The 13,621-nt window shown below is 45.1% G+C and overlaps 1 long non-coding RNA gene and 2 other non-coding genes across 3 annotated transcripts; all 3 read right to left on the bottom strand.

The window, feature by feature from the left end:
* Positions 1-1,152: 1,152 nt before the first annotated feature.
* LOC148473200 (uncharacterized) lies at positions 1,153-5,520 on the bottom strand. Its single transcript, XR_015872991.1, has 5 exons — positions 5,358-5,520; positions 3,966-4,062; positions 3,657-3,735; positions 3,081-3,114; positions 1,153-1,325 (listed from the first exon to the last, which is right to left on the bottom strand). It is a non-coding gene; the product is annotated as an uncharacterized LOC148473200 (long non-coding RNA).
* On the bottom strand, positions 2,955-3,030 carry LOC148473202 (small nucleolar RNA SNORD103/SNORD85). Its single transcript, XR_015872997.1, has one exon. It is a non-coding gene; the product is annotated as a small nucleolar RNA SNORD103/SNORD85 (small nucleolar RNA).
* LOC148473201 (small nucleolar RNA SNORD103/SNORD85) lies at positions 3,263-3,340 on the bottom strand. Its single transcript, XR_015872998.1, has one exon. It is a non-coding gene; the product is annotated as a small nucleolar RNA SNORD103/SNORD85 (small nucleolar RNA).
* Positions 5,521-13,621: the final 8,101 nt, after the last annotated feature.

Raw genomic sequence — 13,621 nt, 5'->3', positions numbered from 1 at the left:
CAGGGCTCTTTTCAGCACAGGGGCAGTCCACCAGGTGCATGACATACATTCCCACACCAGGTTTAAACCCAACACACACTATGGGCAACAGCCACCTGACACTATTTTCACATGGTCAGCATCTGGCCAAGATCTTTGCACATCTGACCAAAACTTTTGGTCCTTTATGCAAATGACATTGTTTAATCTCCTGGAGGATCCTTGTTATTTACTAGAATCTCAACTCCCTTTGAAGCTGTGCACACTAACCAAATTACCACTGTGCAAACAGTATCTATAAAGTTCAGCTACACATGTTCACTGTTGAACACTATATAGAAGCTTGGACAGGGATTACTTGCATAGAGGTATTCAAGTTAACTGGGACAAAGTTTCAGGTTACTAGTGCATGCTCTTCTAGTCTGGAGGTACTGGAGAGATTGTATCGCTGCCTGGTAGTTCTTGAAATATTTCCCCCGTTTCGTCTCTGCTAAAGCAGCCTTGAGACCGGTATGCTATTCATATCTGGTGAGACCGGTATGCTATTCATATCTGGTGAGACCGGTATGCTATTCATATCTGGTGAGACCGGTATGCTATTCATATCTGGTGAGACCGGTATGCTATTCATATCTGGTGAGACCGGTATGCTATTCATATCTGGTGAGACCGGTATGCTATTCATATCTGGTGAGACCGGTATGCTATTCATATCTGGTGAGACCGGTACGCTATTCATATCTGGTGAGACCGGTATGCTATTCATATCTGGTGAGACCGCTTCCAGATTTCTCCATTTTGACATTAAATAGCCTTGGACTTCCAAGATTTGTTTATCCTGTCCCTCACAAAAATTACCCCTATCCCATTCTTGATTTTATTAAGTGCTTAGACAAGGCACTCCTCACATCTAAATTGGGAGATGACCGAAGCCCCTCCTTTCTAGCTTTGTATCTGCAAAACCATTTTCCCCACTTCGTCTTTCCTTTATCCTTAGTTTCAGGTTATAAGGCTATGCAAATTTGTATATTTTGATGCTACTGACTGGAGTAAAAAATGTCATTTTAATATATCTAGTTGATATTGTACTCCAGATCTGGTTTTTATATGTATTCTGTATATATCTACAGTTTGCCATTTGTACTTTGAACACTACAACCTACTACAAAAATGTGAGAATTTAAAACATTTATAATTTTATTCAAATGTTCATATAGTACAAAAGCAATATACATTTAAAAAATATATATATAACATTTTTTAGGTTTAGTCAACCCCATATAGTAGTACTTGGGCCAGGTTTTCTGTCAGCAGTTATTCACTGTGTAGGTTTACAACAGGAACTTCTAAAAAGAAAACCATTAAAATTACTACAAAATTAGACAGCAGCTAAATGCCTAATCTAACATTTAGAGTTTTACAGTCCTGCCTAAATATTGCAGCATACTGTTAAACCACCAGCATGTGACCCCCACATTCTTCACAAGTCAAATATGTAAAAGGCTGATTAGTGTAAAAAAAAAAAAAAAAAAACACAAGAAAACCTAGACCCAACAGTGATATTACCAAAAACATTTAAGTCATACTTTTTTTTCAGGACTTCACGTTTTAGGGGGTATCCCTGATAACAGCTGTGCATCTCAACATTTTCTCTGAGAATACTTAAAGTGGGAAACTGCATCTTCTGAAACCAATGTGGGCAAACCATACATTTCCTTGAAATCAGATTGAAATACCATCAGCTGTTTAGCTGCCAGTTCAAATCCTGACCGTAGGATATCCCGACTGGGGCTGGTAAGTGTTCTAACCCTCCCTTGGTAGTGCCTAACCTCCCCCAGAGGCACCTAACCTCTCCACCCTTCATTCGACTAATAGTTAAGACACACCACTTACCTTGATCGGTCTGACGTCTGTCTTCCAGCATCGGGATTAAGATGGGCGTCGTTATCTTGACGCCCAACTTAAGCCTAGTGTCAGGCTTTAGGAGTCTGTTTAGACCTGCGGCATTCAGTCTGCTGGTCTAATAACTGCCCCATTTCCACATGTTAATTTATGCCTTAAAGCTCATGGGACAGATTCAGAAGCATAGAGGGAAATTAAACAAAAACAACTTTACACCTTGGCAAAACCATTTTGCACCACAAGTAGGGCAGAATAATATGTACCAGGATATTTAGAATTTAGTGGTGATGGCTCATTTAAATTTAAGTGAAAAATAAAACTCCAGCATCTGCAGGGCACATTCAAAAGCAACCATTATTTACACTGCATGCATAAATGAAAGTACTTTCACCCCTTACATTGCACCTAGACAAAATGTTTGTCACTCCTTTTATTTTGAATCAACCCATATGAGAGCAGCAAGCTGTGCTGCCAATCTAAATGGATAATTAGAACACATTTAAGTAAATTGCACTCTTATCCTGAGACACCACTGCAGATTAGTAAACTGGTGATGTTCAGGACCAGTAAACTTTGGTGTTGAAGGGTCATTAAAAGTACAATTTTAGCAAAATTCTTTTAATGCATTGTGGAGAGGACCTGGAATGTTCTGCAATTCTACAGTGGGCCATATACTACCCTGTATCATATGGTGTGACTACAAAATCTAAAGCACATTTTCTTGCAGGTAATATATGAAACCTGTAACAGTATCAGATCTAAAAGGCATAATTAATGTTAGATGGGCAAGAGCCATAGGAATCAACTATATTTATCAATTATAACAAAGCATTAGCATGTGTTGACAATATACTATAATTTACAATAATACTATTTAAGGCATGAAAGATGTGTAAATTTTAATTCCAATTGAGAGGCTGGCAAGGCATAGTGAGGGTCCCATGTAAGATTAAAAAACCATGAAATACATTTGCCACTTTAGCTTTTTGCAGTTATGATGGTATACAATATATACTAAATAATGCTTTTAAACAAATCTATATTTTATGACAGCAACTTCAAATATATGCAGGTCAAGCTCAGGGAGTACAAAGGTTCTCATTATAGAACAGTATTCTCAGTGAGGGCAAGTGTGTCATCATTGCTTGACCAAGGAATTTTAGTTGACATAATTATATAGGTAGTAAGTTACTGCTTACCATATGTGACAGGAAGCCATCAATCTTCTCAAATCTTAAATGGAATAAATAGAAAATAGTTAAGACTTTACAGTAAATGTTAATATTGTATTTACATACAATACTAATCTGTGCACAACAGAAAAGTAGAACAGCTCACATGTGCAGATTGTCTGTTTAAGACTTATGCCACCACAAAACAGCCTGGCTCAGAAGAGTACAATTAGATTATCGTCACAGAACCAGAGCTCAGTGAGGGCAAGTTTGTCATCATTGCCAGGCTGTCACCCACCTGGACATGAGTGCATCTTATTCCAGTCATTTGGTTGTTAGATAAGACAGCTAGAACTCCAGCCCAGCCCGATCATCAAATGCCTGATAATTGGTGCTTGGTTGCAGCCATACACTTCAATCAGTGGGGCATGAATACTATTGCAGCATGCACAGTAGAAGCAATAATTTGTGCTCCTATATCAAGTCATGACAGTGTGGAGGTATGAACCTAAGAAATGTAGGGGTGTCAAACTGCCCCAGGGGCACAGAAAACAGACAGCTTGAGCTGGCAGAACCCTGGTGGTGATTAATACCAATACTCACCATGAGTCAGACTAGTAATCTGAATGTATGGCCAGCTTAATGCACGCCTTCACATTAACAGCACATTTACAATTGACACCTGAGGGAGAAGAGAAAAAAAAAAAAAAAAAGTGTCCAATCAGAAGGCTAGATTGCCTACAAAACATGCTTATTTTAATTTGCTTATTCAGCAGAAGCTTCACTGGATTATCTAAATTATAAAGCCTCCTTATAAAATACTCTGAAATAACACTTCTATAGCCCTACTAGTTGGGAAAATGGCATCACATAGCAAGTTATCTTTATACAGATAAAAGATTGAACACTTACTTTCCAGGTACACCGTGTGGCCCCATCTGCAGAGCATGCACTCCTACAACTCCATCATCAATATCATTCAAATTGGTCCAGGCATTTCTTTATCATCCTATTGGAAAACATTGTTTAGCCAGACAGAAGTACAGTAGCAAGTGGTTAAGATCAGTCATTTAGGCCAGCCCTGGTCAGTCTTCTGCTTGTAATATGAAACTTCTAAATGCCCGATCTCATCAAGTGGTAGCTCCTTAGCCCACACGCTGGCGGAAACTTGCAGACAGGAGACCATGGGGCCCATTTACCATTGTATATTTGCTGCTATATCCCTGAAAAAAAAGCAGTTTTTGGGGGTTAACTGCAAGTAAGTTTTCCCCATATGTATGAAGGAGGTATCTTCAATACCAGCTGCAAGCCTTCCATTTCCACTGGTAGCCACATCCCCATAGGACTCTATGGGGGACATATTGCAGCCAAATTCCTTCGCATTCCAAATATTGGCCCCCGAAACACATTAGCCTTTGTAACCTATGGGTTACACATCGCATAATTAGCCAGGAGAGTTCCTTCACAGGAATGGAGACCATGCATGAGCAGCCAGCGTGAGTGCACATGCCCAATAGCCCCAACAGGTCTCTGGGCACATTGCAGGCACAGCCGCCTTTCAGAGGGTTACAGCTAGAGCACCTTCCATAGATTGACCCTGACATCATCAGTTACTGTCCATCAATCCCTACCATCCACATGGGCATAGAGGGGGAATATAATCTTGCAACAAGCGTGAAGCATGGCAAGCCCATGAGGGGACAGCTTTCTTCTTTTGGTGGAGATTCTGGGCAGAAAACTGCACTTGCACCCTCACTTACAGGTACAGAATCTGAAAGGGATCTATACCCTACCCCTTTAAGAGCACTTGTCCCTGCATGTGCCAGATGTCATGCAATCACGGGCAGTAACATCATGCCCAGTTTACATTGAAATTATCAATGGGGGCCCATAAATTATATATCACTAAGGTAATTAGGCTGCCCGCAATCACTAGGGAGAGATGTACAAAGCTTAGTGAAAAAGTACCAATCAGCTCCTAAATGTAATTTTCAAATACAGCCTGTAACGTGTTAGGAGCTGATCGGTACTTCATCACTCTCCAAGGCTTAGTACATCTCCCCATAGCAGAGGAGCCGTGACACTATACACGTGTGCGGCCCCTGCCGGCAACTGGGTACACGGAGGTAACAGCACAGCACAGATAGGACCTGAGCAGTTACAGTAGTCTCCCCTTCCCAGCCAGGTCCCCCGGATGCAGGGCGACCAGTGACCGCACATATAGCGCCCGCCGTGCCGCCACGGGATTAAACATGGCGCCATACAGGGTCTAACATGCAGCTACCGGTCACGGCCATGTCTCACCGCGGGCACAATGCCACTTGCAGGAAACGACGCCTCATCCTGCTCCTGGAGTAAGGCAGGCTGCGTGTCCGGAGGTCTGGGGTGCGCCCTATGCAGCCTGATTCCCTGCACTCTCATGTAGCCTCATGCTGCTGCGAAAGGCTGCACACTTATTCCGGGCTCTTTATATTCACCTCATGACGTAGACGTGAGGGCGATTGTAATTGGCCGGCTTAGTAAAGCGGACTGCCACTTGCTGGCGCTATGGATGCTGGGAGACGAGTTGGCTATATGTTAGGGGAATGCGCTGTGATCATTGACAGTGTAGGGGATGCTGGGACTTCTGGGAGATGTAGTACAGTGCTGTTGGAAGTGGCTGTTTCATGAAGTAGTAGATTTGTGCCTGTAAACATTCTGGCTGTGGCAGCTATGTGCTAACTCTTGGAAATACATTTTATACTAAGACCTGTGGAACTATTATTCTTTATATGGTGCCACAAGGCTTCTGCATCGGCTTACTAAGTACATAAACAGTTGAACTGGGGGGGGGGGGGGGGCAGGTTTCTCCATTAATGGCAATGGCCCTTCAGCTCCCCTTCCAAAAGCAGATGAGCAGCCTGGCCCCAGCATAATACAACTGTATGCAGGGGCGAACGCAGGATTTCTAGGGGGGGTTTCCAAATTTTCCAAATGCCTGATTTTAGAGGGAGTGTGGCCAGTCCATGAAGAGGGCAGAAATAGGGGTCTATTTACTAAGCAGTGTTAGGAGACAGAGTGAAAAGTGATAAGGTACCAGCCAATCAGCTCCCAACTGTCATTTTTCAAACAGCCTGTGAGATGGCAGTTGGGAGCTGATTGGCTGGTACCTTATCACTTTTCACTCTGTCTCCTAACACTGCTTAGTAAATAGACCCCTTAGTACTTAACCAGCTTTAATATGCATCATACAAAGTGTACTGTGTGTCATAATTCCAGCATATACAGGACCAGTGATCACTGTAAGCCATTAGATGCTGCAGTAGGTCCATCTTGTCTGAGCTGAATGTTTTTATTTTAGATGTGGGCACCATTCCAGAGCATGGGAGCGAGTCTGGGGGAGCAGCAGAAGAACCTACAACTGCCCTAGACATATATGTACATATTGGGCTCTATAGCAGCACATCCCTAACAGTGCATGTTTTCCAGATCTCCTAGTTGGTGCACAGGTCATTTATTACTATAGCTGCATACACACACAACGATTTAGTTAATGAATGATTTTAGTAAACGATTTTTCCCTTGAAAAAATTAACTAAAATAGTTTACTAAAGTTGTTCATTTACTAAATGTAATGAACGATTTTTATGAACTACAAACGATTTTTGCATATTAACTTAATGAAAATCGTTGAGTTGACAAGTCTGACTGAACTACAAAGTGAACGCGCATGAACAATAATCGTTCATCGTTTGACTCAGAAAGTGAACGATTTTTCAAACGATTATCGTTAAACTATATCGTTTAACGATAATCATTCAAAAAATCGTTGTGTGTGTATGCACCTTGACTGATACATGTTAAAAGATCTACAGGTGGTGCTAATTATTTCATTTGTGATACTGAGAAGAACATGCAGCACTAGTAAAATTCTATTACAATAATATTTCTATTGTGGTCATGGTGTGGGCTGGGGAGGGGGGTTTCCAGACAGAAACCCCTCCTGCGTTTGCCAATGGTATGTATGTGTGTAGGAGCCAGGGGCGAGGCTTGGTTGCTGACTGACAGCTGAGCTTGACAAGTCAGTGAGGCGTGCCATCCCGGGACCCGGCACACTGTGGCCCTCATTCAGAGGCACTCGCAAGAAGCGAGCGCTCGTTCTGAAAGAGGGTGGCCGCTTCATTTTTGAAGTGCAGCCTCCTGGTCGTTAGGTAAGCTGTGGGTTACCACCCAGAGCAGGAAACGCCCCACTGACATCACTGATGATGTCAGTGCGGCCGCCCACAAAGCGGTAGGCGTTCCTAAAGGAACGCCTCCGTTTTGGAAACCACCCCCCCGGCCCACCTACAAAATGGGGCAAGCTGTCGATCAACATCGACAGCCGCCCCTTTTGTAGAGAGCTCCGGAGCGAGAGAGTTTCTCTCTCGCTCCAGGGCTTGTGCATGCGCAGTGCGGCCGCTGCACGTGCGCAGGGCTAACTATCGACCCGGTTGCGAGCACATCGGTGCTTGCGACCGGGTCTGAATGAGACCCTGTATGTATCTGGGGGCCGGGGGTAACACATGGCTGCTGGCTGACAGCCTAACAGCTCTGCGCATCAGTGAGAATAGAAATCCATCGTGCCCACGGCTGACATCGATGGTGGAAAATTATGTGATTATCCACCATCAATGGAAAACTTATCTGACATTGACAAGTGACCATTGATGATTTTAAATCATCGATGGTCAATGCCCATCCCTAAGTTGAGCAGTGCAAGAGAACAAGACAATTCAGGTCAAGTACAAGGTATATAAACATTGTTGAAACAGTGGTCATATCACTCAAATAAGTAACGGTGTAAGAATTCAAGGGTTAGGTGCCGTTCTAAGGAGTATGGAGTAGAAACTAGTATAAATAAGAGAAGGAAAAGCACATGGGGGAAGAGGGCCCTGCTCGAGAGCTTACATCCTAAAGGGGAGGGACAGACAGGGGTAACACAGATAGGGTACCTAATTTCTAGGCAGTGTCCTACATTTTTTGTGTTTGGATATATTCCCTTTTTTTATAAAAAAAAAACTACCTTAAAATCATATTTTACAACATTTGAATGTTGTCCTCTGGGAGATACCAAAGGGGGGGTGCATTCCGGCGTGTGAGATGCCGACGGTCGAAATACCGGCACCAGAATCTCGACAGCCGGCATCCTGAAGGTAAGTATTGGGGTTTAGGGGGAGGGTTAGGTTTAAGCAGAAGGGAGGGAGAGTTTAGGGTTAGGCACTAAGGGGGGAGGGTTAGGCGCCAGGGAGGGAGGATTTCAACATGCAAAACAGTATGCTCAATGAGGATTGCATACCTTCCATTTACTTTACCGGAATGCCGGAAGCCCAACCCTGGACTAAAGATAGGCGTTGAAATCCCGAGGTTAGGCTTAGGCTTTGGGGGGGGGGGAGGTTAGGGTTAGGCACCACTGGGGGGGGTTAGGTTTAGGCACCACTGGGGGAGGTTAGGGTTAGGCACTAAGGGGGGTTGGTTAGCTTTAGGCACCAAGGGGGGAGGGTTAGGTTTAGGCACTAAACTGTGGGGGTCATTCAGACCCGCTCGTGAGCGGCAGTACGCTCGCAAGCGGGTCGATGTTCCCCACTGCGCATGCGCACGACGGAGGGAGCTCCGTCGTGCGCATGCGCGAAACCCGGGGAGCGACGGGCTTTCCATCGCTCCAGGTCTCGCACCAAAGGGGGCGTGCTGTCGATGTTGATTGACAGCACGCCCCCTTTGGTGGGCGTGCCTGCCAGACGGAGGCGTTCCCATGGGAACGCCTACCGTCTGAAGCCGGCCCCATGGGAACGCCTACCGTCTGAAGCCGGCCCCACTGACATCACTAGTGATGTCAGTGGGAGTGATTTTGGCTCTGATAGAGCCAAAATCACTCCAGGGCTTGTGGCAGGGAGACCCTACCGCAGGGTCTCCGTCGCAAGTCCAATGGTCGCAATGGTCAAGATCATTGCGACCATCATCATGGCCGCTCGCATATGCTGTGGGTGGTCACCCACAACTATACGAGCGGCCAGGAGGCCGCTCGTTTTTCATGGAGGAGGGCACTGAATCAGAGCGAGCGCTCTGGTCAGAGCGTCCGGCTCTGAATCAGGCCCTGTGTTCAGCCAGACATTTGAATGCTGGCAATAAGGAGCAGAATAGTGTGAGACATCATACAATAGCCGACCGGATTGTTCCACATTTACACCTTATATACAGGGCTATACCAGGACATGATCTGACTGTACAATTTGAACACACACTATAGAATAGGATTCACTGACCCTTCTCTCAGCATGACTACAGCTGATATCAACTAAGAGGACATCACACTGATTTACTGTAACTACATACTTTTGTATGGAAGGAAACTGACAATAGGAGATATATACAGTAATGTGATTTATGGTTGACTAATGTATTAAGGCCCTCATTCAGAGCCGTACACTCTGAGCAGAGCGCACGCTCTGAATGAGGGCCGGCCTCCATGAAAATGGAGCGTCCTCCTGGACGCTCGTATAGCTGTGGGTCACCACCCACAGGCTATACGAGTGTGCAGTTTGATGGCCGCGATGGTCTTGACCATCGCGACCATCGAAACTGCGAGCCGGAGCCTGCGGTTGAGGTTTTCAACCGCAAGCTCCGGAGTGATTTTGGCTCTATCAGAGCCAAAATCACTCCCACTGACATCACTAGTGATGTCAGTGGGCCGGCTTCTGATGGGAGGCGTTCCCGTGGGAACGCCCCCGTCAGGGAGGCACGCCTACCAAAGGGGGCGTGCTGTCAATCAACATCGACAGCACGCCCCCTTTGATCAGACACAACGAGCGAAGGACTTTCCTTCGCTCGTCGCGTCTGGCGCATGCACACGACGGAGCTCCCTCCGTCGTGCGCATGCTCAGTCCAGAACATCGACCCACTTGCGAGCGGACAGCCGCTCGCGAGTGGGTCTGAATCAGGCCCTAAATCTATTTTTCTTACAATATAACATAATTTAGCAGCATTTTGGGCACTGTTTTTCTATCCTCTCAGGGTGGTCTGACTGACCTGGGGCGCATTTAACCCCTGCAACACCCTATAAGTTTTTAACAGACCATACCTTACTGTTGTTTCACAGACCTAGGCCCTGATTCAGACCCACTCGCAAGTGGGCGTACGCACGTTCGGCGTACGTAAACAAATATTTAAATTCAAGCACTCGCTCGTAATTCAAGGTACGTCGACGCCTGCGCTCCTTCGGCTCACGCCGACATATTGGCCAGCTGGAGCACAGGTGGTCGGACCTGCACCGGCGGACGCCATGCTTTCGCATGCAGATTGCGGAAAGTAAGTGTTCTGGACTGTGGTTTTCAAGTTTATCTTGTGGGCCATAACTGCGTGTGCATGTTTTCATGTCTGTCCTATTGAGTCATTGTAGTCATATCTGCATGTGCATGTTTTCATGTCTGTCCTATTGAGTCATTGTAGTCATATCTGCATGTGCATGTTTTCATGTCTGTCCTATTGAGTCATTGTAGTCATATCTGCATGTGCATGTTTTCATGTCTGTCCTATTGAGTCATTGTAGTCATATCTGCATGTGCATGTTTTCGTGTCTGTCCTATTGAGTCATTGTAGTCATATCTGCATGTGCATGTTTTCATGTCTGTCCTATTGAGTCATTGTAGTCATATCTGCATGTGCATGTTTTCATGTCTGTCCTATTGGTTTGTTTTTTTTTGGGTTTTTTTTGGTTTCCTGTTGAAACTAACCACAATATTTTTGTCATTTTTTAGGGGCACAGCAAACACTACGGCGGCATCGCCACACAAGACGCCGGTCCCGGCCCCTCTCTCCAACCCCCAATTCCTCTATTACCCCCTCCTCCCCAGACCCTGTGGCCGAAATTTCAGGCCTACTTCCCCTCCAGCCCAATTCCCCCTCTCCTCCATCCGTCCCTCCTCCAAATACCCCCTCCCAGGATTCCGAAAACACCTTGCCCCTCGGGTTGGGGAATGTAGCCACCTCCGAGGTGGTCCAGGGAGTGGCTTCTGGCTCTGTCGTTTTGGAGAACGGTATGTTTTTAAAGTTTATTTTGGACACCACAAACTGTTTGTATGTAATCATGTGTCGTCCCCATTTTTTTTTACTTTTTGTCGCCTTAGGGTATTTTTGGGGTTGTCTTTACCTGTTCCTGCTGATGTCACCATACACATATCACACCTGTGTGCCTTTTTATAGGGCCCTTGTATTTTTGCCCTTAGACATTTTGGGGTGCTGGGTTTTATCCGTGTAATGTTTTTGAGGCCCACAAGCTTGTAAGTTTTGGTTTGCTTGTTTTGTGTTTTTTTAGAATGTTGCTTCATTATCGATTTATTAATCCCCAAACTTTTGTCACCCACAGAGGAACAGAGGCGTCGGGAAGAGATAGTGAATTGTGTGGGCCGTATGCGGGAGCAGGTCACCGGGATTATGCAGGGCCTTGACCATCTGTTGGTCCTCCTTAGGAATTAGTTTTTTTTTTTTGTTTGTTTTTAATTGTTTCTTAATAAATCAGTTTTAAATCAAGCTCTGTCTCATGCGTTTGGAGTAAATCCAAGATTCTTTACACTGACATAAGTAGACTCTTCAAGCAAGGTTTGCCACAGAATCTCACTACAGATTGTGTGTTGTATTTTGAATGCAAACAGGCACAAGAAACACCTCCCAGTACCAATGTCATTTTCCTTTTTTGTGGTGGTCAACATGATAGTTTACACCATTTTTCAGGTTCCTATTTGGTGGCCAAACTGCTTCGGACAATCTTACGAAGGCAACTGATTGTACACGATTCCTTGTTGTGTTGGTTAGTACCCCGAAAACATATTACATTTTAGCTCCACTTGCTTCATTACTGGGTTACCCCTTAGGTAAAATTAACGTTTGGGAGTTTGTTTACACTTGCTTCTAACGTGCCCAAAAAGGAAACAAATTACACTCTCCAAATATTTATTCACAACAGAAATCAAAATACAAAGTGGTCACTCACAAACAAAACACACAGTGATAATCAGAAAAACACCACATACCAAAAACACTAAACAAACACACAACAAATCAAGAACTGGTTGAAGAAGGTCCATGCCCACATGATTTCAAAAATATGGCGTTGCAATATTGGTGTCAGAATATATTCCCGAAGTTTCAACATAAAGGTTTTTGAAGGGTAGCAGGAAGTAGTCATCGTGGGAGTGCCAAAGATTATGCAAACAAACAGAAGATGGTGCCAGAATTAATATCAAAAAAGATGAACGTTAAAAAACCGTAACACATTGGGTATACACACTGTTGTTTGGTCAATAATTACCTAAAATATCGGGCCACCACATCATCACGTATGGCCCCCCCACATACTGACCTCCGACCAACCTCGGGGGGGCCATCCTCAGGTAAGGCATCCTCTGGCTGCATTGGAACACCACTCCTTATGGCGATGTTGTGAAAGATCCCACACAGGACCACAATTTTCGAAACCATATCCGGCAAATACATGAGCTCGCCACCAGAGCGGTGGAGGCATCCGAATCGGCCTTTTAAAAGGCCGATACAGCGCTCCACCACTTGCCTGGTGGCTGTAAGTGCGGTATTAAACTCACTTTGTGGACCTGGTGTGGGAGCCAAATAAGGAGTGAGCAGCCAGGGCATGCAAGGGTATCCTCTCCTGTGAAAAAGAATAGACAACATCAGGATCACTGTGTATCAAGCTTAACATTGTTATGTACTAAAGGTCTACACTTACCCAGAAGCCACGCATCACCAGCTTGTAGGTCGGTTAATTTGTGCCATATCCCTGATTGCCGGATGACGAAGGAGTCATGTGCACTTCCTGGTAATTTTGCATTCAGGGACAGGATCTGGAGGGAGGCATCACATACCACCATTACATTCAGGGAGTGATAGTGTTTCCTGTTTCGAAATATGGCCTCCAGCCATGCTGGAGGCTGAAGTGGTATGTGAGTACCATCCACAACCCCTATGATGTGTGGGAAGCCAGCTATTTGGTAAAAATTGGCCTTGGCCACACTAAGGGCACCCATATCCAAAGGCATTTGAATAAAATGATGGAGGTGCTTGAAAAGTGTCCCCATCACTGCCCTCAGGATCCGGGAAAAGGAGGATTGTGAGATGCCCGCCACTATTCCCACCGTTGTTTGAAACGATCCTGAGGCACAGAAATGTAACACCGCCATAATTTGCGTAAGTGGTGGTATTGCTGTTGGACTGTCAATTTGCCGCTCAAGATCACTCTCTATTAATGAGAGAGTGTCTATGATGATTTTGGGAGGAAGACGGTAGCGTCTTAAAACCTCATCATCGGGCATTCCAAAAAGGGTGACACGTGTTCGAAATATCTGGGGCCTTGCACGCCTATGATGCCTACGCCTGGGACGAGATTGAGGTTGGTCGGCTTCCGGGAGCATGGCCAGAACAATCCGCCCAAGATCAACCTGAAATGGCAAGATTGGAATGTAAGGCTTTGGACCCACCCCAAAAGAAAATTAAAAACAACTTAGCTTGATGATACCATCCATTGCTGCTTACATGCCGGGGTATTG

This window comes from Taudactylus pleione, unplaced genomic scaffold, assembly GCF_031769625.1.
Source record: "Taudactylus pleione unplaced genomic scaffold, aTauple2 ptg000959l, whole genome shotgun sequence".
Taxonomy (NCBI): Eukaryota; Metazoa; Chordata; class Amphibia; order Anura; family Myobatrachidae; genus Taudactylus; species Taudactylus pleione.
The sequence above is the reverse complement of the archived record's forward strand: the minus strand, read 5'-3'. Positions and strand labels throughout refer to the sequence as shown.